This window comes from Phyllostomus discolor, chromosome 4 (assembly GCF_004126475.2).
Source record: "Phyllostomus discolor isolate MPI-MPIP mPhyDis1 chromosome 4, mPhyDis1.pri.v3, whole genome shotgun sequence".
Taxonomy (NCBI): Eukaryota; Metazoa; Chordata; class Mammalia; order Chiroptera; family Phyllostomidae; genus Phyllostomus; species Phyllostomus discolor.
In genome coordinates this window covers 60516633-60542902 of record NC_040906.2, presented here as the reverse complement: position 1 = coordinate 60542902, position 26270 = coordinate 60516633, and the positions used below count along the sequence as shown (strand labels likewise).

General features: G+C 36.8%; 1 protein-coding gene across 4 annotated transcripts in view; it reads left to right on the top strand.

Moving 5' to 3' along the window:
- The window catches only part of TANK (TRAF family member associated NFKB activator), a 90644-nt gene that overhangs the window by 10803 nt on the left and 53571 nt on the right, over window positions 1-26270 (top strand). For 3 of the 4 annotated variants that reach the window (XM_036023398.1, XM_028509276.2, XM_028509275.2), the window contains exon 1: window positions 10339-10498. The exons of the other annotated variant lie outside the window; for it this stretch is intronic. The gene's annotated coding sequence lies outside the window, so the exon portion shown is untranslated. Of the gene's footprint in view, window positions 1-10338; window positions 10499-26270 lie in introns of those variants that run through there. 4 annotated transcript variants of the gene reach the window in all.

The window sequence follows — 26270 nt, the reverse complement described above, 5'->3', positions numbered from 1 at the left end:
ATCTACTAACAACAAACTCCCTCACCTTTAGTTTATCTTAGGATATCTCAATTTCTCTTTCATTTTTGAAGAATAGTTTTGCCAGACATAGAATTCTTGGTTGAGACCTATTTTTTCCAGCACTTTACATGTCATGCCATTGCCTTCTTTCTTCTATGATTTTAAAATAAAATTGGTTATATTCTTACTGAGGATCCCTTGTACACACTGAGTCATTTTTCTCTTGCTGTTTTCAGAATACTTTCATCTTTGGTTCTCAACACTTTGATTATAATGTACCTCAGTAAGAATCTCTTTGTGCATATCCTACTGTAGTTTATTGTGCTTCTTGAATGTACAGATTCAGTCTTTCATCAATTTGGGGCTATTATATTTTCAAACATTTTTTTCTGTTCCATTTCTCTCACTTTTCCTTCAGAACCTCCATAACACATATGTTGGTTCCCTGGATGTTGTCTCACAGGTCTTCTAGGATCTTTGTACTTTTCTTTATTCTTTTTTCTTTGTGTTCCTCCAACTAGAAAATTTCCATTGTCCCATCATCATATGCACTGACTCTTCTGCCTACTCAAATCTGCTGTCAACCCCTCCAGTAAATGTTTTGTTTCACTTACAGTATTTTTCAGCTCTCAAATTTTGATTTTGTTACTTTCTAAAATTTCTCTCTCTTTTTTATCCTAACTTTTTCTCCTTATCATTTTCCTGATTTCCTTTGGTTCTTTGGCCATGGTTTCTTTCAGGTCTTTGGGCATATTTAAGACAATTGATTTAAAGTATTTTCCTAGTAAATCCAATGTCTAGGTTTTCTCAGGGAGAGCTTTTAAAGACATTTTAAATGATAATTATGATTGCTTATTTAAATTAAAAATTAACTGAATGTAGAACTACTTACTTAAATTACAGAAATTATCTATATTAGTTCATATTATTGAGTTCCTTATATAGGTCAGTCCTTGCTTATATATCATCTCATTGTACATGCACACACAAACTTTGAGGTAAGGACTATTATAATCTGCAGTTGACAGATGAACAAATTGAGGCACAAGGCTAATAAAGTCATATGTTAGTGTCTACATGTTGATATGACCATATCAACATACAAATGAGGCCATTTTAACTCAGAATTCTCACTTATTACTAGCATGAATTAGCCTCCCTTAGTTTAAAGGGGCTTCTCATTGTTTTTTTTTGGGGGGGGGCGCAATGACCTAGGCATTAGACTGTCGTTTGCAATTTCCTTAATATCAGTTATAATAGCTGTCCCAACCTCAAAAACATCCAAATATATCTCTTGGAATCTTAAGTGTGGTGCAAGTCATAAAGTAGAAAGAAAGAGTGAAATAGGAATCCATAGATAATCCCACAGTTCTCCCCTGGAAGGGGAGTCAAGTGAGGTCCTGATTAGAATCAGTCCATTTAGCTGAGGCCTCAACAGACCAAGTAAAACATGAGGAAAACATGTTCTAGAATAAGAAAACCACATTAGAAAACACCTAAAAAAGACAGAACAGGGAGCATTTGAAGTATTGAAAGAAGCCCAAAATCACCAAGAGGAAGAGGGATGATATTAATCTAGAGAAGTAACAAGCCTCACACCATGTTTAGAGTTTGGATTTTATCCTAATGGTAATAAGAAACCAATGAGCAATTTTAGGTGATACAGGAACATAATAACATTTAGAATTTGACAAGAATAAAAATGAGGAGAACATTGAGAAGGCGGTTACAGTAAATACAAATTGATGGCAGCTTAAACAAGGGTGGCAATAGACACAGTGGCAATGAGGTCAGAGTGTGACAATAGGGACACAAAGAGTGTACACACGCAAGAAATGTTTCAGAGGAGTACTCAACTGAGTTACCTTACTGAGTGATTGACTTAATGGTGGGAGGTAAGAGTTTTATGTCTTTCTTATATGAAAAATGTTTTCTTTCTTCTATTTACATGAACAAATAATATTTCATTCTATTTGTACTTATGTACATTTGCATATAAAAAAGCTAAAATAATGTATGTTAAATTATCATAGTGAGAATGAGATCTTATTTATTATTTCTTTATTTCCATATACAAAAGAAAAGAAATGAGTAAATTAGAAATTGTTATTTCCTGCCATCTCTCTTTCACCACTTGAGTCTTTTTGCTATAATCAGGAAGTTTAGTACATATTATTATTACATTGTTTATTTACATTTATATCTTATATCTTAAAATTCCTTTTAATATTCTCATATTTGCAACAAGTTTTAACCTAATCCAGTATTTAAATTATCTCAAATATTTAAAAATATTTCTTTTATATCATCATTTCACCTTTAGTTTTAAATTTTGATTCCCTTCTTGACCAATGGAAGTTTGGGGTCCAATATTTCAGGAAATGAGTGGTGTATTTCTAACCTTGAGGCATCTAAGAATGTCTTTGTGTTTCTTTCCTAAATGAATGATAACTTGGGTGTGTATAGGCTTTGTAATGAAACCTTTCCCAAGCAACTGTAAATGTCATTCTATTCAACTTCTGAAGTTTAATGATGAAGATAAGATGATTTTTCTGTACTTTTCTTCCTTTGCAAGTAATTTCTTTCTTTTCTGCTTAAATTCTTGTTGAATATTTTTCCATACTTTAGATACAGTCTTTCCTCAAGCTCTTAATCCTGGAAAAAGGCCTTTCCAAAGTGTTTTCAGAGTATCTTACACTTACCCCTATTGTAATATCATAATACCCCATTGTGAAGTAATTGCCTGCTTCTTATACGTAGGTCAACCACAAGAGACATCAAGTTATTTAAGATAGGAATGTGTTCTGATCTTCTTTGTATCCCTAACTTTTAGCACATATCAAGTACTCACAAATATATGCTGAGTACATGAATAAATTGATAAATCATTAATATCAAATTTTTTAGCAGGATAGGTTAAAAGTGTTTAGACTCTTTTCTGTAATATATTTCAAATATCATTGAATCCTTTTCATATATGCTTTGGATCAAAATATTACTTCAGTTACCTTTTGATATATCTTTGGTCACTATTTCATTTACTCTGATCTCTCCTGAAAAAATTGGAGCACTCTCTTTTTACTATTTCATGTAATGGTTTTCATCTATTTGTCCTTTTCTCTCACATTTTAAGAGAGTTTTTCAAGTTTTTACTTTAATCATTAATTCAATAATCTGCTGTATTGATTCCATCCTTGATAGTATCTAAATGATATTTTAATTGTACATTTGTGTATTTTATGTCCTTACAGCCTAACTTTGACTCGGTCTCTCTTTTTCTTGGTTTAACATCTTATATTAGTCTAATATATTCTATTTCATCTCCTGTTCCATAGAAAATGCAAAGCAGATTCTTTCCATTTACTTATGTTTCTGATACACCATTTACTTACATTCTTAATACACCATTTTTCCAAAGTGTTCATTTTCTCTGCATTTTAAAGATTCTGTCATTTTTCACTTATGAGCATAGTCTTTTAAAAAGGGATATTTCATCTTGAATTTACTCATTCTAAGCCTCAGGTATCCTTTACTAACCCGATGTATGAATTTTCCTTGATTCTTCTCGTATCCACCTGATTTCTATCAGTTCCTCAGCACAGATCTTGAGCTCAGAGACAAGTATACATGCACAGTGCACAGCTAAATTTTTGGCCTGAAGCTGACATTCATCAATTTGTCACCGTGGATATTGGCTTACAGTAGATCCCTCATCTTTATTGCTTAGTTATTTTACTATGAAGAGATAAATTCCTGGTTGATCACAAACAATCTTTGCTCTTTTCCTTGGTAGGAACCATAGATGAAAAATTAAACTCCCAGTGAGAGTCGAACACACAGCTCTATCTGCCCAGCCCCTTTCATTATTGGCTTCACACATTCTTAAAAACAGAGCATCATTTCTCTCCACTCCCTCTGGAATTGTGTTAGCATAATATAAACCATAGCTTTAAAATGGATAATAGAGAGAAGTATTAATGGGTATATTGGGGAAAGGAGGTATAAAACACTACTAGTAGGTAACACATAGTAGTGGGATTACTGTCAATTCATTCATAGGTGCCATGAGACAGATAGGTTTCTTAATGTACCAGTCCAGCAGATTTGGTCACCTTTAAGCAACAAAGTTCATATGCATTTCAGCCTCACAGTTCTTGCAAATGGTGAAAAACCCTGTCAAATCTTATCACTAAGATGCTTGTCAGCAGGGTTACAGCTACTCTTTTGATGCCTGTTGTTACTTAGGAAAAGGCACACATCTAAAGATGGTTCAAGCCCAAGGGGGCAAGTGAGCACATCTGTCAGCCAGGCACCCTGAACAGGGCACAGACTGCTCAGCCATACACACTGGACCTGGTCATCAATCCTGCATTTTGATGCTATTATGAGTTCTCGTGTCTTCCTAATTTTTCATTTAGTTTAGAGAGTCTGAGACATAAATAGCTAGTCCAGATGTCATCTTAAATCAGAAGTCAACCAGATTCTATTAATAGTGATATTTCACATCAAAGATTTGAGTGAGATCATTGATGCTTACCTGACATTCCAAGTTGTAATATTCATACTGGCAGTTTTCCTTGTCCCTAGATTTATATTCAGAATCCTCAATAAAATATTAAGCAGTTTTAAAAATAGCTCCAAAAATATTTTTAATGAGCCTGCAGTTCTCATTTTTATCCTACCCTCCCCCACAGTACCATTTGCTAACCTAAGGTCTGTAATAATATGAGTAAAGAAAAATTGGAGTAAAATTATGTCATTTGTTCAGAAGACTATATCTCAAATAAATGTCTCAATTCAATTGCTAACATTAATAAAATATACTTTGTTAATTATAAAAAAATCATCATCATCATAGAAAAAGAAAGATATTTTACACTGTTTTAGGACAGAACTCATCCATCTATTCCAACATTCATGTTCCACATGTCGGAGAAGTATGCAGCCACTTCTCTTCATAATTACATCATAGGGATGTAAAGAGAAAAATATATATTTTAGAAATGTGTATGCTTAACTTTTCTTCCTTATTCAAAGTTTTTAGCACTTCCATTATGGATAAACAAACTGTGGTCCACCATACAGTAAAATAGTATTTAGTGCTAAAAAGAAATGAGCTACCTACCCATGAAAAAAACGTAGAAGAAACTCAAATGCATATTACTCAATGAAAGAAACCAATCTGAAAGGCTATATATAGTATGATCCAACTATGTGACATTCTGGAAAAGGCAAAACTATGAAGACAGTAAAAAAAAAAAAAAAAAAAAAAAAAAAAAAAAAAAAAAAAAAACAGTGATTGCCAAGGACTGAGGGGAGAAGGGATGAATAGGTGGTGCACAGAGGATTTTTAGGGCAGTGAAACTATTCTAGTATAGTATTTTAAAAATATATGTTATTGATTGTGCTATTACAGTTGTCCAATTTCCTCCCCTTTATTCCCCTCTGCCCTGCACACCCCCTCCCATACGCATTCCCCCGCTTTAGTTCATGTGCATGGGTTGTACATGTAAGTTCTTTGGCTTCTCTATTTCCTATACTATTCTTAACCTTCCTCTATTTTCTACCTACAATTTATGCTACTTATTCTATGTATCTTTTCCCCCTCTCTCCTCCTCCCACACCCCCGAAGACAAGCCCCCATGTAACCTCCATTTCTGTGATTCTGTTCCTGTTCTAGTTGTTTGTTTAGTTTGTTTTTGTTTTTGTTTTTCTTTAGGTTACATTGTTGATAGTTGTGAGTTTGTTGTCATTTTACTGTTCATGTTTTTTTATCTTCTTTTTCTTGGGTAAGCGCCTTTAACATTTCATATAATGAGGGCTTTGTGATGATGAACTCCTTTAACTTGACCTTATCTGGGGAGCACTTGATCTGCCCTTCCATTCTAAATGATAGCTTTGCGGGATAGAGTAATCTTGGATGTAGGTCCTTGCCTTTCATGACTTGGAATACTTCTTTCCAGCCCTTTCTTGCCCATAAGGTTGCTTTTGAGAAATCAGCTGATAGCCTAATGGGAACTTTTTTGTAGGTAACTGTGTCCTTTTCTCTTGCTGCTTTTAAGATTCTCTCCTTATCTTTAATCTTGGGTGATGCAATTATGATGTGCCTTGGTGTGTTCCTCCATGAGTCCAACTTCTTTGGGACTCTCTTAGCTTCCTGGACTTCCTGGAAGTCTATTTCCTTCACCAGATTAGGGAAGTTCTTCATTATTATTTTTTCAAATAAGTTTTCAATTTCTTACTCTTCCTCTTCTCCTTTTGGTACCCCTATGATTCAGATGTTGGAACATTTAAAGTTGTCCTAGAGGTTCCTAAGCCTCTGCTCATTTTTTTGAATTCTTGTTTCTTTATTTTGTTCTGGTTGCATTTTTCTTTCTTCCTTCTGCTTGAAACCGTTGATTTGAGTCCCAGTTTCCTTCCCATCCCCTTTGGTTCCCTGTTCATTTTCCTTTACTTCACTTTTCATAGCCTTCATTTTTTCCTCTAATTTGCAACCATACTCAACCAATTCTGTGAGCATCCTGATTACCAGTGTTTTGAACTGTGCATCTGATCAGTTGGCTATCTCATCTCCATCACTTAGTTGTAGTTTTTCTGGAAATTTGATCTGTTCTTTCATTTAGGCCAATTTTTTTGTCTTATTAGGCTCCTTAGGTAGTAAGGGGAAAAGCCTTGGCTGCTCACCAGGGCAGGGCTACCCACATTGCAGCATTGTGATGCTGTATGTGGGGGAGGGGTCCAAGCAGGAACAATGCTGCATGCTTTGCTCCTGACAGTTTTCAGTCACTTCCTCTGCTACCCACAGACAAATTGGGCCCTTCTCATGCTGATTCCTGGGTGGGTGGGTTTGTGTATGGTCTAGGACCCTGTGGGTCTCTCCAAAAAACTTTCCTGTAAGGCTAGGAGTCTCTCTTACAGGCTCAACCCCCACAGGTGTTTTCAGTCAGAGACTTTGAGGCTTTATTTCCCTGCACTGGGGCCCTGGGTTGCACAGTCTGCCGTACTCCCTAGTTGTTCCTCCTGGTTTATTTGCACACAAATGTGAGACCATCTAGTCCACCACCTGCCGCCTTGCCCAGTCCACTAGCCCTTGCCTTGCAGTAAGTCCTCTCTACCCAGCTGCCCATCTCCACTCCTCCTACTGGTCTGGATGAATATTTTTTCTTTAACTCTTTGGTTGTTGGAATTCTTACAATTCAATTTTCTGTCAGTTCTAATTGTTTTTGTTTTGTTTTGTTTTGTGTTGTTTTTAAATTTGTTGCTGTCCTTCTTTTGGTTGTGGGAGGAGACACAGTGTGTCTACCTATGCCTCCGTCTTGGCCAGAAGTCCTCTAGTATAGTATTGTCTGACACTATAATGGGTATATGTCACTGTACATCTGTCTAAACCCATAGAATGTATGTACAACACTGAGAGTGAACATCAGTGTGAACTATGGGCTTTGAATGATAATGATGTCAAAGTAGGTTCATCAATTGTGACAAATGTATTAGTAGCCTGGCGAGAGACATTGATAATGGAAGAAGTTATGTGCTTAGGCACATGTAGGTATAGGGAGTATATGGAAAATCTCTGTACCTTACCCTCAATTTTGCTGTAAACCTCTAAAAAATTCTTTTTAAAAAGTTTTGTATTGTCATGTTTAACTCAATTACTTATTATAAGAAGGCTGTTCAGCTGGTCACAATACAGGAAGTTTCTGTGTGTTTAAAAAATAAGTTTTTAAAACTATGTTTTGGCTTTGACTTTTAAAAGCAAGCTCAACACTTTAAAGTGCAACTGGTAAGTTTTTAAACCCTTGGGCTTATCAGCTTCAGAAAAGAAATACAAACATCCATCGTTCAGGAGTGTAGACAGAAGTTGAAGCAGCTAGCTCCTGCTCTAACAAAGAAAAGAATCTGTCACAGGAAGAGCAAGATGCTGGACTCCTTGAGGAGATAGCAGCTTCTAAGTTATATGGACCATATGACCAGAAAAAAAAAAAAAAGAGTGCTCAAGAACTCCAGATATAAGCTTGAAACTTTCAGGATGAAGAAAAAAATCATGGACTTAAGACCTGTTCAAGCAAGGCTTGGCCAGGATCACTAGGACTGGAGAATCTGCGATTTGGAAAATTTTGTCAAGTCTATGGCTATAAAATTATGCTCTGGAGCAGGCTCTGCCTGACAAAAATACATAGTATTTATGGTCATTTCTTCTTGGCTATCAAATTGCTGCTTTTATAGTTCTTAATACGCTTATATTTGGTGGTGAGGTCTTTTTCAAACACCATCAACCCATGTCATATGTGCAAAAGCAGTGAAAGTTTTAAAAGACTTTTTTTGTTTGTTTTTTAGTTATACTTGTCCCCATTCCCCCCTCCCACCCCATTGCTCTCTTCTGTCCCATTCAAACCCTGCTCCCAAAGACATTCCCAACCCCATTATACTTGTCCATGGATCCTTGGTACACGTTCCTTGGCTTGATCCTTCTAGTTCTTTTCCCCATTATACCCCACTCTCCTCCCTTCTGGTCACTGTCAGTTTATCCTTTATTTCCATGCCTCTCATTCTTCTTTGCCCATTTGTTTGTTTTGTTCATTAAGTTCCTCTTATAGGTGAGATCATATGGTGTTTTTTTTCTACTGCCTGATTCATCTCACTTTGCATAATATTCTCCAGTTCCATCCATGCTGTTACAAAGGGTAGGAATTCCTTCTTTCTTTCTGCTGTGTAGTATTCCATTGTATAAATGCATCAGAGTTTTTTTGAATCACTCATTTACTGATACGCACTTAGGCTGTTTCCAGCACTTGGCTATAGTAAATAATGCTGTTATCAACATAGGGGTGCATAAATTCTTTAGAATTGCTGTTTCAGAATTCTTAGGGTATAATCTCAGCAGTGGAATTGCTGGGTGTAAAAACAATTCCATTTTTAGTTCTTTGAGGAAATTCCATAATCTTTTCCACAGTGGCTGCACCAGTCTGCATTCCCACCAACAGTGCTCTAGAGTTCTCTTTTCTCCACAACCTTGCCAGCAGTTGTTATTTTTTGATTTATTAATGATGGCCATTCTGACCAGTGTGAAGTGATATCTCATTGTGATTTTAATTTGCATCTCTCTGATGGCTATCGATGTTGAGCATCCTCTCACATGCCTATGGGCCCTCTGCTTGTCCTCCTTGGAGAAGTATCTGTTCACATCCTTTGCCCATTTTTTAATTGGACTATTTATCTTCCTGAAGCTTCTTCACTGCTAAAGACAACATCAGCAAAATAAAAAGGGAAACAACTCTATAGGAAAACATATTTGGCAATGATACCTCAGACAAGAGTTTGATCTCCAAAAAAAAATATTTTTAATTAAATATATAGGTCAACACTATGGCGGCTTCTGAGAGTGCCACCTGCATTCAGCCAGATACAATCATGCTCCAGTCAACATGGAGAGACCCAGCCTGTAGTGCTCTCAGGAAGCTGCCACATGTGCTGTGGGTTTGACTGCTGTCTGTTCCTGAAAGGAATCCCAGGGAAAACTTTGGTAATGGGAAGGAGCCATCATGATGTGAGTGACTCTGAACAACACCTTTCATTTGCAGAGCATTCTAAGCTCTACCATGAGCTTTTGCTTACATTATTGAATTGATCCTCCCAACCATCCATCCAGTAAAATAGTATAGTATAGTCTTTATTTGTCAAATGAAAAACAAAAAGCAAGAAAACAAACCTTAAGTTCATTAGGTTAAACAACTTGCCTTAGCCAGTAGGTATCACAGCTAAAACTATAAGTACAAATGCTTTTCTTTGGTTGTATGTCTAAAATTTTTATCTTGGAAAATATTCAAGCATGGCTAGGAAATGGCAAAATCAGGACATCTAAATTAGTGGGAAATGTTCTATTAAGTCTACATGCACTTACCAACCATTCAAATAATAGCAAGTATATTTAACGTAAGGTGTTACTCATTGGGGAAAAACCAAATGAGTGTGGGCATTAATCACATTCACTTGAGGATCTGCCAGAAATACAGGTTCCTGTCTTTACCCAGTTGCTCTGAATTGTAAGATGTCTATGGGTGAGTTGTTAGAATCTACACCGTTAATAAGCCTCTCAGCTGATTCTGTGTACGCTGACACACAGGGTGATTTTAGCAAATTGTTATAGTTCAGCAAAAATTTAGCCAAGACCCGCAGGTGACCTCTAAAGTTGACATCAGACGCCTTTCCCCCTGCAACTATTTTACCCTTAAAGGTGGAGCGGGCACGCTGGGCGGGGCCGTGCTGGGCGGGGCCGAGGCAGGAGGGGCCATGTGGGTGGGTCTTGTGTGGGTGGGGCGACCCGGAGGGGCTCTGCCTGGCCAGGCTGGGTGGAGGAAGGAAGGGGGTGAGTTGTCTGCTGTTTGAGGAGGCTCTGCCCTCTGAACTGGAACAGAAAACAACTTCCGGTTTCAGTCACTCTGGTCGGCGCAGTGCTCCCGAGGCGAAACGTGAGCGACCGATTCGGAATCCCTGAATTGTGAGTAAAAAACTTCGTGAGCGAGTAGTTGTATCCAGATCTTTCGAGAGCGGTTACAGAGAACTCGTGTGTATGTGTGTGTGCGCGTGTGTGTGATACGCTGGCAGTAGGTGCACCGCAGGGAGAGGAGTGGAGGAGTTGCGGAGACAACCAGTTCTCCGAATGGGGAGGGACTTTGTGCAAGTGAAACCTCCGAGGTCTACGTTTGCTGACCGGGAGGGGCTTTCCAGCCCACTACGTCAGCGCAGCAACCACGTCCCCAGCCACAACGAGTTGCAGGGGAGGCATTCTGTCGGACTTTGACTTCTTCACTTGGAAGCTGGGGAGGCCGGGCTTGGGGTGTCAGGGTGAGCAGTGGACTCCATCAGGCGGGTAGACTTCCTTCGGCACAGGAGCTGCCTTCCATAAGCTAATACTATCATGGTCACGCTTTCAAAAACTTCTTAACTTCGTAGATTCTTTTCTGTTGTTTTTCCCAAGGTTGTTGCACAATTCTGCTATCTGCTTTCCTGTGGGGTGTCATCATAACCTTGTCAGTGAGAATAGTTGGGTAACCATTCTCTCACGGAGAGAATGGGTGGCAGAGGCGAAAAGAGCAAACCCTGCCAGAGCTGGGAACCCAGGCGTTAGGTCAAGTTCCCACCCTGGTGTAAACTGACTAGCAACGATTTACAGCTGTAAAAAGCTGTTCCTATGTCAAAAAGTGAAGAAAGAAGGGAGAAGATACTGAAGCCAAAGAGAAGTTGTGTCTCTCTTATTGCTATGCCGTCACATACAAAAAACAGAGCGTCCTTGCTATGTAAAGTGTCATTTATCTCAGATGATTTTGACAAAGTTATCATAAGGGAAAAATGGTAGTAAAGGAAGTGAAGTGACGTGAAAGTGAAAGAAAATAAAATGATCTTTCTCCCTACCACGGTTGAAATGTACATCTCAAACAATACGTAGCAGACAAGCAAGCACTGTATTTATTCTGTTGAAAAATTATTCCGTCCTCATCTTTTGGGACGGGAGGAAAAGCCTAAAATGATACAAGGTTGTATAAAGCAGAAAATGAAACTCCTTCACAGCTCTGTTTCCAACCACAGGTACTCCAAAGCCTTTAACATTTCTTTTATAGGTACATAAACATGTTATTTCATCTTCTTATGAAAATGAGATTATATATGCATACCATTCTATTATCTGCTTTCTTAGATTAAAAAATACATGGTAGAAGTCATGCCATGTAGCACTATTTTGTCTTAATGTCAGCGTGGAATTACTTTGTCTGGGTGTACTGTAACCTACTTAACCATCTCTTAAAATGGCCTGTCCATATATTTTGCCCTTTATTCTTCAAAATTATATTTTATTAGAATACAGATATATTAATCCTTTGTGAAATATGTGGAAAGTATTTTCAAGAACTATCAGTCTTTTGGTTTAAAATATCCAGGTTTTGTATTGCTTAAGGTGGTCCCCAGTTAAAATTATTAAAATATATTCCTATATTGTCCGTTAGTTCCTTTTATAGTGTTTTACACTTTACTCATTAAAACATCTGAAAGTTATTTTTGTACATCAAGATAGATGTTTAGCCATTTTTCCTGAATCCATTTGTTGAAATCAATTTCTTCCCCCAACTGACTAGAAATAATACTACCTTAAAATAGTAAAAGTGTGTACATGGGCCTTTTCATTTTTCTTATTCTTCTATTGCTTTGTTCTATTTGTCTCTTTCTATACAAATACTCATCTCTTTGATAATGACCTCTTTTTTAGTAATTCATAAAGCAAGTCCCTCATCGTTTGCCTTTTAAAGTTTTCTAGAATATTGCACCCTCTTTCCATAAAATTTAAAATAAAGTGTTCATGTTTCATTAAAATAATCCTATTAGAGCTTTAGCTATTATTTAATTTCCAGTACATTCTGTTTATCAAGGAAGTTTCTTTCCTGTTTGTAGCTTACTAGGATTTTTACAGATAATGTATTTTGGATTATGTCCAAAGTCTTTTTGGGGGGAATGGAGGGGAGTATGTTTACATTGGCTTGCACTTTGAGAGCAATTTTAAATAATATATGTTGATTGTTCATTTGGTCTATACATTTCTTGTTGTTAAGATGATAGCTTTTCATTGTTACTTAACTAAGCATTTCTATCAGAATTGGAAGTTGAATTTTATCATATGGCTTTTTGGCATCTGTCAGGACTTTTCATGTGTTTTTCTTCTTAGACTTATTAGGATGGTGAGTTATTTTAGTAGGTTTTTAGTTTGTGAACCAAGCTTACACCTGGTCATGGTGTAATATTTAAGCATATAGGTTCCTTTTAGTAACATTTTTATTTAAAATCAATCATTGAGTTTTATCAGTAGTCTTTTTCTGTGTTATCTTTGCCAACCTTTGGTATGAAAGTTATGCTGCTTTCCTAAAAAGTACTGTGAAGAGTTCCTTCTTCTCTGCTCTGAAATAATGTAGATGCAATAGGACCTCTATGCCCTTTAAAGGTCTGAAAGAATTCACTCATGAAACTATCTTGGCCTGAAAATACATTGTTCTTAAAACAGCAACCGTATTTCACAAAAAGGTCCAGAACTTTAAAAATAAAACAAAAACTTAAAATAAATAAAAGGATCTAAAACACCACTAATGTTGACAACAGGTAACTGCTATACTGATCCCAGTTGTTTTTATTCTTAACCACTTCCCACCTCCTTTTTTTATGGTCAGTGAAAATGTTGTTGGAGACTGAGGCTGATAATAAAATATATTATGGTACTTCTCTTTCTCTCTTCTATTGCATCAATAGTTAAAAAAAAAAGAAGAAGAAAGAAAGAAAAAATGAGTGTTGCTTCTACATGGGTAAGTTCTTCCCCCAAAGGGGAAACCAAGACTAAAACTCAGTTGGAAGAGCATCAGTTTCAGTTTTTTCTCATTAGCTTCCCATTTTTGCTGGGAAATTTCTTCCTTTAGAAGTGATAACCAAGCTGACATTCTACTGTAGGCAAATCCCATAGGGTGGTTTCAGAATGAGGGGGTGAGAAAATACACAAGCTCAACATGCTTGTACTTATTTGAATATGAAGGTGGAAATCATTCTCACAGTCCAGGACTGGCTTCTAAGGCATACAAACCATCTAACCAACACCTACCATTTTACTTGACTAATAGTTTACTGTTAATATGTGGATAATAGCATATTATGTAATCTTTAGTAGAGTCATTAATTTTTATAAATGATTATTTCTAAACACTTTTTGATTACTTTCAAGGATATGACTTTAAGCAGGTAATGTAATTTAGCAATGCACGTCTGTGATTTGTGGAGAATACTTAAAGACATTCATAAGGATATTTACAGAGTGATGTAGGCATTATGTAAATGGTTGGATATGTGAGATTTTAAGTGATTATCTGTTAATCTAGAAAAAATAATTACTGAGATGATTTGAGGGTGTGCTTTATAACAAAGACTGCATGTTTTTTTAAAAATCATACCCACTATCCAAAAGTAAATGGTAGAAGAAAATAATCATCTACTGACATAAAATGCCACTATTCTAACTATTCTGATGTGAGGCATTAGCTGATTTGCCGTTACTCCTATTTATCCATTCTGTTTCTAACACTTTATAAATATTACTGTTTTATTTCAACTCCTTTGTGTTGAATTACATCAGTCCAAGTTTTAGTTTTTACTTCCTGTAGGATTTATGCTGTGGCTGCCATTTCTCTCCTGTTATCTCCTATGATTGTATTATGGTTTTCAATCATTGGGAAAGAGAAGGTAATTACCTAGAGCAGGTAACAAAAATCTCTTTATAGTTCAAGACCAAGATTCTGAGTCATCCTCAAAAAAGGATGACAGCCCTGGCCAGGTGACTGAGTTGGTTAGATGCCCCACCGCCCCATGCATTAAAAAAGTTGCTGGTTTGATGCCTGGTCAGGGCACATTACGAGGTCATGGCTCCATCCCCAGTCAGGGGCATACTAGAGGAACCAACTGATCAATGTTTCTCTCTCATATCAGTGTTTCTCTCTCTCATCCTCTCTCTCTAAAATCGATAAACACATCCTCAGATGAGGATTAACAACAACAACAAAAAAAGATAATAGAAAATATGAAATAAACTGCATTGTGGGTGGGTGGCTAATTAGTGTACAAAGTCTTTTAAACTAGGTGCGATATTTGACAGCTGTTCAAAAAGTCAAGAGGTTTTGGAACAGGCAGTGGTACCAGTTCTCTGCAAAACTGAAGATAAGCCTTTGAGACCTACATAATACATGTATCATAGTTTTTCAATACATAGCCTTTAAAAGCATTTTTTATTAATTATGATAAAATATACATAATGTGAAATGTGCCATCTTTACTATTTTTAAGTGTACAGCTCATAGTGTTGAATGTATTTCCATTGTTGTGCAACTAAGAAAAACATTTCTTAAAGGACTTATTTTTTTACAAAAAGAATTTGGGAACTAAGAAATAATGAGAATTGTCTCACTGGGGAAATGTCCTATACAGTAACCTGAGTTTTCTCTTTTTTACCATTGGAAATATACTCTCTATGATGGTAATTATCAGTCCTAAATTGTGAGAGTAAACATTTTGAGCATCGATGATCTGCAGTACCTTTCACTTACCACCAATACTTTTCCTTTGCAAAAAGGGTCTATTGAATATAGGTTATTAATAGTGAAAAGTCTGTCTTTCAAGTAATTACAGTAAGGAAATACTGGAAATTGAATGAACTAAGAAAAAAATATGAATTCTGTTTTGATGGTTACTTAGTAAGTTGAAGTTATTTATAGGAATCCTTGAAATTTTTGTGTAGAATGAAATATGGAGAATCGTTCCCTTGGGCACCAGAACAATCAGGTAATTTTGCTATGGAGAGAGACTTGCTAAAAAGATAGAAATCAGAGACTCAAGTCCTTTTACAATAATATATCATTTAAAATTACTTGAAGAAAATCAACTGTGAAGGGATATTGAAATGGTTTTACTATTCAGAGCTATTTATTATGTGGCATTTCATGACTTCATATTTTTGCTATCCATAAACTAGAAATGTTTTTCCTTTGATATTGATATTTCTCAACCTTTTTGAATCCATGTTTCCTTTTTTGATAGACATTGAAATTTCACAAATATTAGATTGTAATATGTGCCCCTGCTTCCCACAGCCCTCTTACTCTTCTTTATACACAGTATAAACTTTCTCTTATAGGTCCCCCATTCAAATATATTCTACAGAGCCCTACTTGATATGATTTATGAAAGCAGATTTTTAATATTCAATAGCCATTTTTTAACTGCATAACCCACAGTGTCTCCAGATTTTAACATGGCACCCACTCAGAGGAGAGGATACTTGTTGTATAGCTGAGCAAGCTAACTGAGCAGTGCCATGTCTGTCTTTACCTCTGAGGAGCTGAACATCACATGCCCAGTTTCCCCTAAGATATTATATTGTTTAGTTGTGTACGTCAACCCACAGAATTTGATAAACAATCTGAAGGAAAGTACAGCTAGAGAAAAAAGGAAGTGAGGCAGAGCTGAGACTCATGGGTGTGGTCTCTGACTGTAAAGTCTTCTTTTAATTCTCAGAAGATAGCACAAAACGTTTCACTAAGTTCTAACATCCAGCAAAATGGGAACCTGGTCTGGTGAGCTTTCAGTTTGATCAATGATGTTGTCTTTCTTTGTATATTCTGATGCATTTAGCCAACCAGCTTATGAAAAAAATACAAAATCCAAATTCTGACAATGCTGGATCTATGATATTTATTTATTATTTCAGCTGTTTGATTGGGACACAGTACTAGTATAGTGCAGTGTGCTTTGAGTGTATCTATAACTAAAGCACAAATTTACATAACTGAAGTCTACAACCTGGAAAGTGAGACTAGAGATGCAAGCTCATTATTTTGCAAGCTCATGTCATTTTGGGGAATTATCTGCTCTCTTAAAAGGGGAAATGATCATAAGTAAATGTTACCAGTGACAATTTTCATCCATTTCCTTTCTTCAAATAAGGAAAACACACTTTCAAGTGTCTTCAAAAGATTACCTTAACTATCTGACACAGAGGATGTCCTTTTATTGATGTGTATGTACTGCATTGTTGACTTATTTTCTCCTTTTTGCTTCTGACATTTTTGGTGAGTGAGGAGGCCACATTGAATTAAGATACAGAAAAGGTAGGATTTGTGTGTCACTCACTTATTCACCTCTTTGTTTGCTAAGGTGACAGCTTTTCTTAAATAGAATATGAACTCTTTATGATTCACATCCCAAAGTGTTGGGAAAAATGGGTGACTTTCTTTTTTAGGGCAGAGTGAAAGAGGTAGCACTTACTTAAGATAATTTCTTTCCTCCATCCTGAAACTACTTTAGATTTAAACTGGCCTCTCAACACAAGTGTGAACACTGGCAGAACACTTAGAAAAGTCTTAGCAGTAGGCGGATCCCAGCAGAGGGCCCCTTTCTACCTTCCAGATCACACACACTTGTCTACAACCGCACAAAAAGTAACCTTCTTAGAATTATAAATTATTCTAGGTTAAAGGTGGTAAATATTTACCTTTAAGCCTGTGATTCTTTTCAGTCTTGAAGTGTGTGTTTGTGTGTGTGTCTCTGTGTAAATAATTAAAGTTGAACTGCTCTGTTCTGGTTGAACTGTACATTTGGTGGTGAAACATTGTTTGACTCACACAGTCTCAGCCTCAGTGGAGCTCCACAATCACCACTACTTACCTTGATTATTACTTTCTTTATTCAGGATTGGTTACATATTATTTGACAGCATAATACTGATTGCCAAAGACAACAGGCCTAAAATATTTTATGTATAAGGTAGGAAAAGAAGTTCATTTAAAAAGGGGAAGGAGACTGGGAGGAATTAGAGTACCGCTTCAGCAGATTCAACATCCATATAAGAGGAGTCCCAGAAAGGGACACAGAAGGAATGAAATTTCCCAGAAAACAATTCAAGAAAATTTCCAAGAACTGAAGGACAAACTTCCAGATGAGTCAGCTGCAAAATCAGGAATCAAAAGGACGCGATTTCAACAAAAACAAATGGAAGCTGGAAGAGAGCATAGCAAAGCTTTCCAAATTCTGAGGAATAAACCTAAAACTCTTAACCTGGCAAACTACCAATTAAGTCTGAGGGTAGAATAAAGATATTTTCAGTTATACAAGGTCTCAAAAAATTTATTTCACAAACACTTTCTCAGAAAGCTACTGGAAGGCTCACTCCATCAAATGGACAAGTAAACAAAAAAGGTGAAGATTTGGGATACTGAATATGAGGGATTCATCTAGAGAGAGAGAGATGAACAAAGGGAATCCTCAAATTCAAGGTAAAAGAAGGTTTCAAGATAAAGGCTCTCCTTTAGGCATAGAGATTGAGTCTAGACTGGAGCAAATCAGAAAGCCCAAGAAGAGATTCTTCCAAGATGAAATCGATAGAATAACTGAAATATCTGAAAGGATTAAGGAGTTGTGTTAGTGGTAATAAAGCAAACGAGAAGTTTTTTTGGGAAAAATTTTTCAGAAAAGGGAAAAGAGCCATCATATACAGGGTGGACAAAAGTAAGTTTATAGTTATAATAAAAATAAATAATAGAATACTTTTGCTTACCTCTGTGTAATAAGGCTCAGCAGTGTAGCATTACATAGTCATAAGAAAGTAAAAGCTGAACATTTACTCTAATCAAAAATAGGAGAGCGGGAAGGATATAAAGTGGAGAAGGGGGGCTGTTAAAGGGAGCTTAATCCTTATTTTGCATGGTGGGAAGGTCAGTAAAAGTGCAAATTAATAGTGGTGATATTAACATATTATTTAGAGTACAGAAAGAAATACCAGAAAGAAGCAACCAAAAGAACTGAAAATTGTTGCCACAGTGAAGCAGGAAATGGGGAGAGATGAGCAAGGGACTGTTTTTCTTAGGCCTTGTGAAGCTATTTGACTAATTAAACTATATATACACAAGGATATGTATATATATCTTTGATTTTAAAAATAAAAGCTAAGTTAGGATGAAAAGAGTTACAGATTGGATTTTTTAGATCAAGGAGACCTGAATTTATCTGAGTCTTCCATTTTCTAATTCTGTAACATTAGTCATTGTATTTAAATTTTCGAAGCTCTGTTTCCTTATCTAGAAAGGGAAAATAGTATATACTCCTGTAGAGGGATATTAAAAAGGTAGTTTATGTAAAATATCAGGCAAGTAATGTTACCTTAGTAGGTGTCGATCCTTACCTCTATTCCCTAATGCTTCCCATGAGAAAATGGGGAGCCACCTCCGTCATTGTTAGGATGTTTGCCATTTAAGCACAACAGTAAGATTGTCCTTCTGTTCTACGGCTGTGTGCCTCTTTGGGATTGAAGGCATGTTATTGGGATTTATGTCTTTTCTCAATTATCTGTAGGTAGTTTGAGAATTTAAATAGAATTGAGAGTATTGGTAGGGGAAGCATCATGTTAAAAGGAGCACTGCAGACTGGTGGGAGAAGAGCTGTGGTCACAGATTTCTCAACATGAACTGCAGTGCAAATGACATTAATGGAGTCTTCTATTCATAAATAAAACACTTATATAGACTGATGAGTTGTGGAAATTTTATGGAACAAAGATCAAAGTGCTGTTCTCTGGGTCATCTGCCAAAGTATCAAAGTACGTTTAAAACAAAAATTAATGAACTGTAAGCAAAAGCAGGCCCAGCTGTCTTTTGCTATGAAAGCAAGTACTATGAAAGAGGCAGTTGCTGATGTAAAGAATAGTGGTTTGTTTGCAGATGCTGGCAATCTGGAAGATGGGGGACTCACGTCTCAAAGCCCATCTCCACCTCTCAGTGGAGGCACAGGTGTTTATAAGGAGACGGAGGGGAACAGAACAAGAGATGAGGGGAGGGGTTTGCAAAGTTCTCTACCTGAAGACTAGCTCAGTCCATTCCAATAAGGCAAGTGATGGTTTGGTGTTGCATCGTCCTGGTTTAGTCATCATGGATTCAAGTCATCCCAGCCTCATGTCATCCTGGCTCCGTGGTTGAAGGTCAGCAGATGTCCCAGGGCTGGATGCCTGAAGGTCGGCGTCTGTATCTTTTGAAGTTAGTCCCTAGGCTTCTTATAGAAACATGTTGTTTAGTCAGCATCAGCTCTTATAGAAACTGTCAAAAGAATGATGGGGTGGGTTACAATTTCCCACTGTTACAGAACATCTCCTACTTTAGCAACTTATTTTTGTTTTCAAATTCTATATGCTTCTGGAACAATTCAAAAAGCAGATGATTGTGGAGCAAAAGGATACTATGAAAGCCTGTTTCCCTGCCTTGATGCACAGCTGTGTAGTATTTTACAGAGTGTTGCTTTCCCAGTTATAACTAGACTCCCTATAACAGTGATTCTAAATCTGGTTTATATCTGCTCCTTCTTCTTCCCTAAACTCCGCTCCCATACGCACATACCAAATATTGTATGATTCAGGAAGTCTTGGACAGGGTTTGCTGATCTATTTTTTAAAACTACCTTTCATGATTCTAATGTACTGACAGACTGGAAACCCATAACCTACAGCATAATCTACCCCCACATACTAAACTGGGGCAGATGAGCTAACTGAGGTTCACAGAAAGGTTAAATGACTTGCTCACTCTCATCAACAAGCATGCTGGACTCAATATGCATTCTATACGCTAACTCTGACTTTATCTTTGGTTGACTGGGCTTTTTAATTTTGGTTCTAACCTACAAATTATCTTAATAGAGAAATTAATACATTTCACACAACATGTGGTCTCGTTTAAAAATTAAGTTTGGAATCTTTATTTTATAGTACCTTTTTTATTTTTTCCAGATATGAAAGGAAATGATATAACAAATCAAAAATTTTAATAAACTTTTAGTTCTCTACAGCAAGTGTTAGGATTTACTAGGTCTGAACATGTATATTTGAGAAAAAAATGGTGTGGCCCTGAAAAGAGTGGAAATTTGGGTAATTTGGGCACAAATACAGGTTTGAAACATTGGTTTGTCAGGCCAACCAGGGATTTTTGGGTCCTGTCTTGGGAGTATTCAACATTTGGAGGGATATAGTGTGTTGCATGGTGTAAAAATAGTGTATCTGGTTTTAAACTTATCATAGTACATTTACAGTCACACCCTAAACATCTTGGGAATGACTGGAAACGGAGATCTGGAAATCTCTGAAACCTTATTTATTTTCTTATTGGAGTTCTCACAGTTACTTCTGATGAAGCAAGTTGTAACTTGCAGTCATTTGCCTAACAGCCTGTAAGTGTCCTCAGGGAAATTAAAAGCAGGGGTATGAAGAACTATAGAGTCCTGTGCCATTGGTTAAGAGCACAGAGTACAGCTTTATAATTATGTAGGCTCTTGCCTGTTCCCATTTATCATTGGTAATATTCTCAAGGCTAAATGACTGCTCAGCAATTTAAACTGGTATTTAAGAGAAAAGAGACCTTTTTTAAAAAAGGTCCTTTATCTGTATCCTGAAGTTCAACTATTTTTATAGAAGAGTTCTCTTTTAAAATCCTCACCCAAGGGTATGTTTATTGCTTTTTAGAGAAGAAGGGAGGGGGAAAGACATCAACAGGAGAGAAACATTGATTGATTGCCTCCCACACGCAGCCAACTGGGGATTGATCCTACAACCTAGGTATGTGCTGTGACCTGGAATTGAACCCACAACCTTTTGGTATACAGGATGATAACTATAACCAACTGAGCTACCTGGCCAGGGCAAATTCTCCTTTTATAATGTTTTTTTTTTCTTATACAGTAAATGACATGAGATTCTGGAGAGACCCCTAATCTGTTAACTCAAAATTTTAACTACTTTTTCAAGAACAACTTTTTCCTTTATGAATCTGGTGCAGCCTGTGACATTTCTTACATTATTGTCTTCTATTTGGGGGAATTTTTTCAGATTACTTGAAGGTTTTTTTTCCCCAAACATTCCTGGTTAAGGCCAGAGATACATATATTGTCCTATTCTTGTGAAAGATCATTAGTGACACTATTTTATTTTTATAAATTTGGTATAGAGTGGAAAATAAAGACTTAAAAATCACATATTCAAACATGCTGTGAGAGTTTTTTCCTGTTGTTTAATCGTATGGAAGGGTTAACAGAACAGAACATTAGATAACCGTCCTATAATATCCATTTGGCTAGTAGTCTCTTTACATAAGACAACAGACATCTACTAAAATGCCTTTCTGCTTTTATGCATTACCTAGTTTTCCTTCTGACAGCATACAGATAACAAGTGGTCCTATTCTCTTTTTTTGGTTTATATTTGGGAGGAAAAAGGTGTACATCTTGGGACATAAAATGGTACAATAATGAATATTGTTTCTCTCTTCGCTATTTTCTTTTCAAAAATGTAGTTTTTTCTTGCAATGAAGAAAAAGATTTGGGTCTGGTTGATCGTCCATAGATTTATCAGCATCAAAGAACACTGGACATTCAAAACAGGTCTTCAAGAATATAATTAGGCCCTGGCTGGTATGGTTCAGTGGATTGAGTGCCAGCCTGTGAACCAAAGAGTCGCCAGTTCAATTCCCAGTCAGGGCACAATGCCAGGGTTGTGGGCTGAGTGTCTAGTTGGGGCGTGCAAAAGGCAACCATCCATGTTTCTCTTTCTGTCCCTCCCTCCCTTCTCCTCTCTCTAAAAGTAAATAAATAAAATCTTTTTTTAAAAAAGAATATAATTAGGAGGGAAGGCACTGGTCTTCATTTCTTCCTTCAGATTTTGTTATCACTTTTAGCTACACTTTTCTTGCCTTTTGTTAATTATGTCTCTTCAAGTATTTTTTTCCAAAATTGAATACCTTTTCCTTAATTTTCTTCCTGTTCTCTATGTCTGCCTATCATCATTGTCTGCCTAGTATTTTGAAAATTATGGCTGCTGAACCATCTTCAACAGAATCACCTGGGTTACTTTGCTTATCAAAATGCATATTCCACGGGCCCACCCCAGGCCAACTGATTTGGAATTGCAGGGACCTGAATGCTGCCTTTTTGTCTATTGTGCAGATCCAGTTGGTCAACTAACCCTGTTGATTTTGCCTTTGAAATATCTCTTGAATCATCCATCTTTCATTTCCCTTGCTCTAGTTCAAGCCCTCATCTTTCACCCAGAATAGAGCAGCAGTTTCCTATGGATATCCCCATTTTGTCTCCCTCAGTTTGTATTCCATGCTTGTGTCCAGTTTACCTTTCTAAAACATGTCTGCCTCCTGCTTGAAAATTCTTCATTACTCCTTAATGTCATCAGGTTAAAGTGTAAATTTCAAGGTCTACTACCAATGCTGGTCATAACTGAGTCTGCTGCATGTAGTTTATACAGTTAGTGCCCTCTGTGTCTCTAGGGGATGTGATTCCACTTATAGTTTATGTGAATGTTGCTCCTAGGGTTTTTGCAGTGCAGCACAGTCATACCTAGATGGTGGCTCTGATGATCCTGTCTGAGCATCTTCTTATCCTGCACATACACTAGACTTTCATAAATGAAGTATCTCCAGTCCCTGAATGCACTACAGTAGTGATTGCTGAGTACCTCTGCTTTTTCAGGGTGAATGTTCCTTCCCCTTTCATTCTCTACTTATTGAAACCCTCATACTTTAGGCCCCAGTTTAATTGTTATATCTTCTGTGAAGCCCAGCAGTTCTCTCTCTCTCTCTTTTTCTCTTTTGTGGTAAAACTTACATACAATTAAATGCACAAATCTTGAGTGAGATATCGAGTGAGTTCCTGCAAATATTTCTTTCTACCTCTGCTTCCCAGACCCTGCCTATATATGCTCATACCTTTTTACATGCTTATAAATGACTTGCTAGTACGGTTAATCATTTTCATGTGTGTCTACCTTATGAAATTATAAGCTCTAATTTGAAAAACAAAAGGCAAGGATTACCTACTATGTGTTCAGCACTGAACTAGTCCTGAATATTGTACCAGTTAGGATTCAGCTCAGCTCCCGTCTTAAGAGACCTCCAAAGACAGTGGCTTACAACAGAAATTTTATTTCATTCATGTGTTACAATTCAAAGTATAAGATATCCAGAGCTGATCTTGCAGCTCCACGATGTCAAGAACATAAGCATGTTCGTATTTGTTGTTCCACCATTCCTTTGCTTCAGCCATCCCATAAGTGCTGCCTTCACCATAGGTGACTATACCACATTTTATCCAACAGGAGAAGCAAAAAAGTGGGAATACTAGAAGAGCAGATATGAGGAACAAATAACGTACATTCTTCATATACGGTCTCATTTAATCTTCTTAATAACCCTACGAGCTATGCATGGTAAGAAAACTAATAATCAGAGAAGTTAAGTAAACAGCTATGTTAGTACATGCAAACTAGGGGAAAACCTGGAGACTGAAAATCTACCTCCATAAGTGGAGAGCAAGGAAAGACCAAAGCAAGGCTGGCAACTCCAGCTTGGTAAATAATAGAGTTTATTAAGGGAAATTTACATCTGAGGCTTATTTTGGGAGGTTGCAAGATGAAATAGATCCCCATGCCACTTGGTAGGCACCAAAGAATTATACAGTAGGGGACGGGGTAGGGGAAAGATGGAGGAGGAATAATCAGCAATATCAGTAGATGGATGCTACCAGGTCAGGATAACAACCTCTCACAGGAACCAGCACATAGCAGGAGGCAAGAGAAGGTGCTGATTTATGTCAGAATAAACATCAGTTAGGATTAGATAGTCTCTAAGAGGTGTTTTGTTTGTTTTTGGGGGGGTTTTTTTGTTTTTTCAGAAAGCAACCTCCGTTCTGACACAAGTCCAACCTGTGACACAAGTCCAGTCGCATCATGGAACAGTTTCTCCTTTACAGGCTAGACAATTTCAGATCTGGGATCTGAATCCAAAGCCTGTACTTTTTATTATTCTGCCTAGTAAAATATTAAAGAGGAAATATATAAATGTTATTAAATAAGTAAGGTCATTAATTTTCACAGTATTGTGAAATCACATATTGTCAAAGTATCGTATGATCTCTCTACTTCCAGGATACCCTATATAACTTTATTTCATGCTTCTCACCATCTTGAAATGAAAGTCATATCAACTGGTTTGTAATCAAGGCCTAGTTTATAATACAATTTGAAACAAAATGGCTACTCCTTTTAAATCTTTGGTATCATTTACAAGGAAAAATAAATCACCATATTTGCCAAGCAGAAGCTTCTATTCTGTTCTTCTTTGGAAATGCTATATAATAATAAAGTTCAAAGAGATTATATCATTTAACCCCATATTTTTAAAAGCAAGGAAAATTGAGGTCCAAAAAAATAGAATTTGCTCTTTATTTTATTTCCATTCCTACTTGTTTTCAAGGATAATTGGAAAAGCATTAACTTAATCAATCATTTCTGTGAGTAACCATTGTTATAATTAAGAATTGCCTAAGGGTTCTCACTGCATCAGTGGTACCCAGCACAGGCTTTGCTTGTAGTTGGCACTCAGTAAATATTGTAATGAATGAACATACTCACCATGGTACCCTGGGAGAATACTTTGCAGCAGACTTTAATGAACAATCTTTAAACTAAGAATTTGTAGCTAGTGGGCAAGTCTTTTGATTCCTCTGAGCATTATCTGTCAAATGGGAATGGGAATAATAGGAAATGATGACTTGGCTAAAAAACTGTGAAAGGAACACAACCCTAAGGTAGCACCATCTCTAAAGCCCTTGCTGCACCCAATGCAGTGTTTTACATGTAGAAAGCAATAAAATATTTTAGTTTTTTGTAATTGAATTCAATAGTAATGAGATTATTGATTAAAATAAAAAATTGTCCCAGCAGTTGATAGATTTTTGTTGGAGTTGAGAAACTTTACCAAGGGAAGACAAAATTATCTCCCTTGTGCAGGCTGCCTCTCCTAGCCTGCAGCAGTTTCATTATTGAACCAAGGTATTGGTGAAGGAGGAAGCAACCTGATGCCCAGGGAATTTCTTGGTGCTTCCTCCTGGGTGGCACATGCTGAACCAGGGAAGCAGAACAAGAACCAACTGCCTTCCATGTCCCTTCTATCAGGAACCACTCAGGGGCAAAATGGAACTAACTGTTTGTGGAGGTGAGTGGGTGGGAGCTACCCTGGCTTCTGGAGGATTGAGGTTGGGGGGCCACTTTGCATTCTATCCATCCAGCTGCTTTCTGTGGCATAAGTGACTTAATCTTGTCTTCTTATGTGATAGGAAGAAACTGGCAAACCAGACGGAGAAACAGAAAAATTACTGTGGAAGGCTTTACTTAAAATATATTTAAAAAGAGTGAAACCATAACTGAAAGAGTGTTTCTAAGACAGAGGTTGCTCTAGCTTGGACATTCTGGGCTTGGGGAGTGACAATGACCATAAGATTTGGGTTTGAGCATATTTACTATAAATAAAGTGAATTCCCTGGAGCCTGGCAAATTTTACAGAAGACATGCCAAGATGTAATTGAAATGTGACTGCCTCTTAAATTGTGAAATTAATCTTACACTTAATGAATGCTTTAAAAAACAGAGGAATGAGTGGCTTTAAAGTTCAGGGTGTTAATATTTGAAATCTGTTCAATTTAATTAGCTGGGTCCAGAGACTTTTCCTTTTTCTCTGGTCAGTGTCACTGATTAACACCCAATTCTCTTCTTGGCTGTGAGATAAGAATTAAACATATCATTTATTTAGTTGTATTGACCTGAATCATATCTCTCCAGTGTACATTCTTATTTCAGGAAATAGAATGCATTCCTG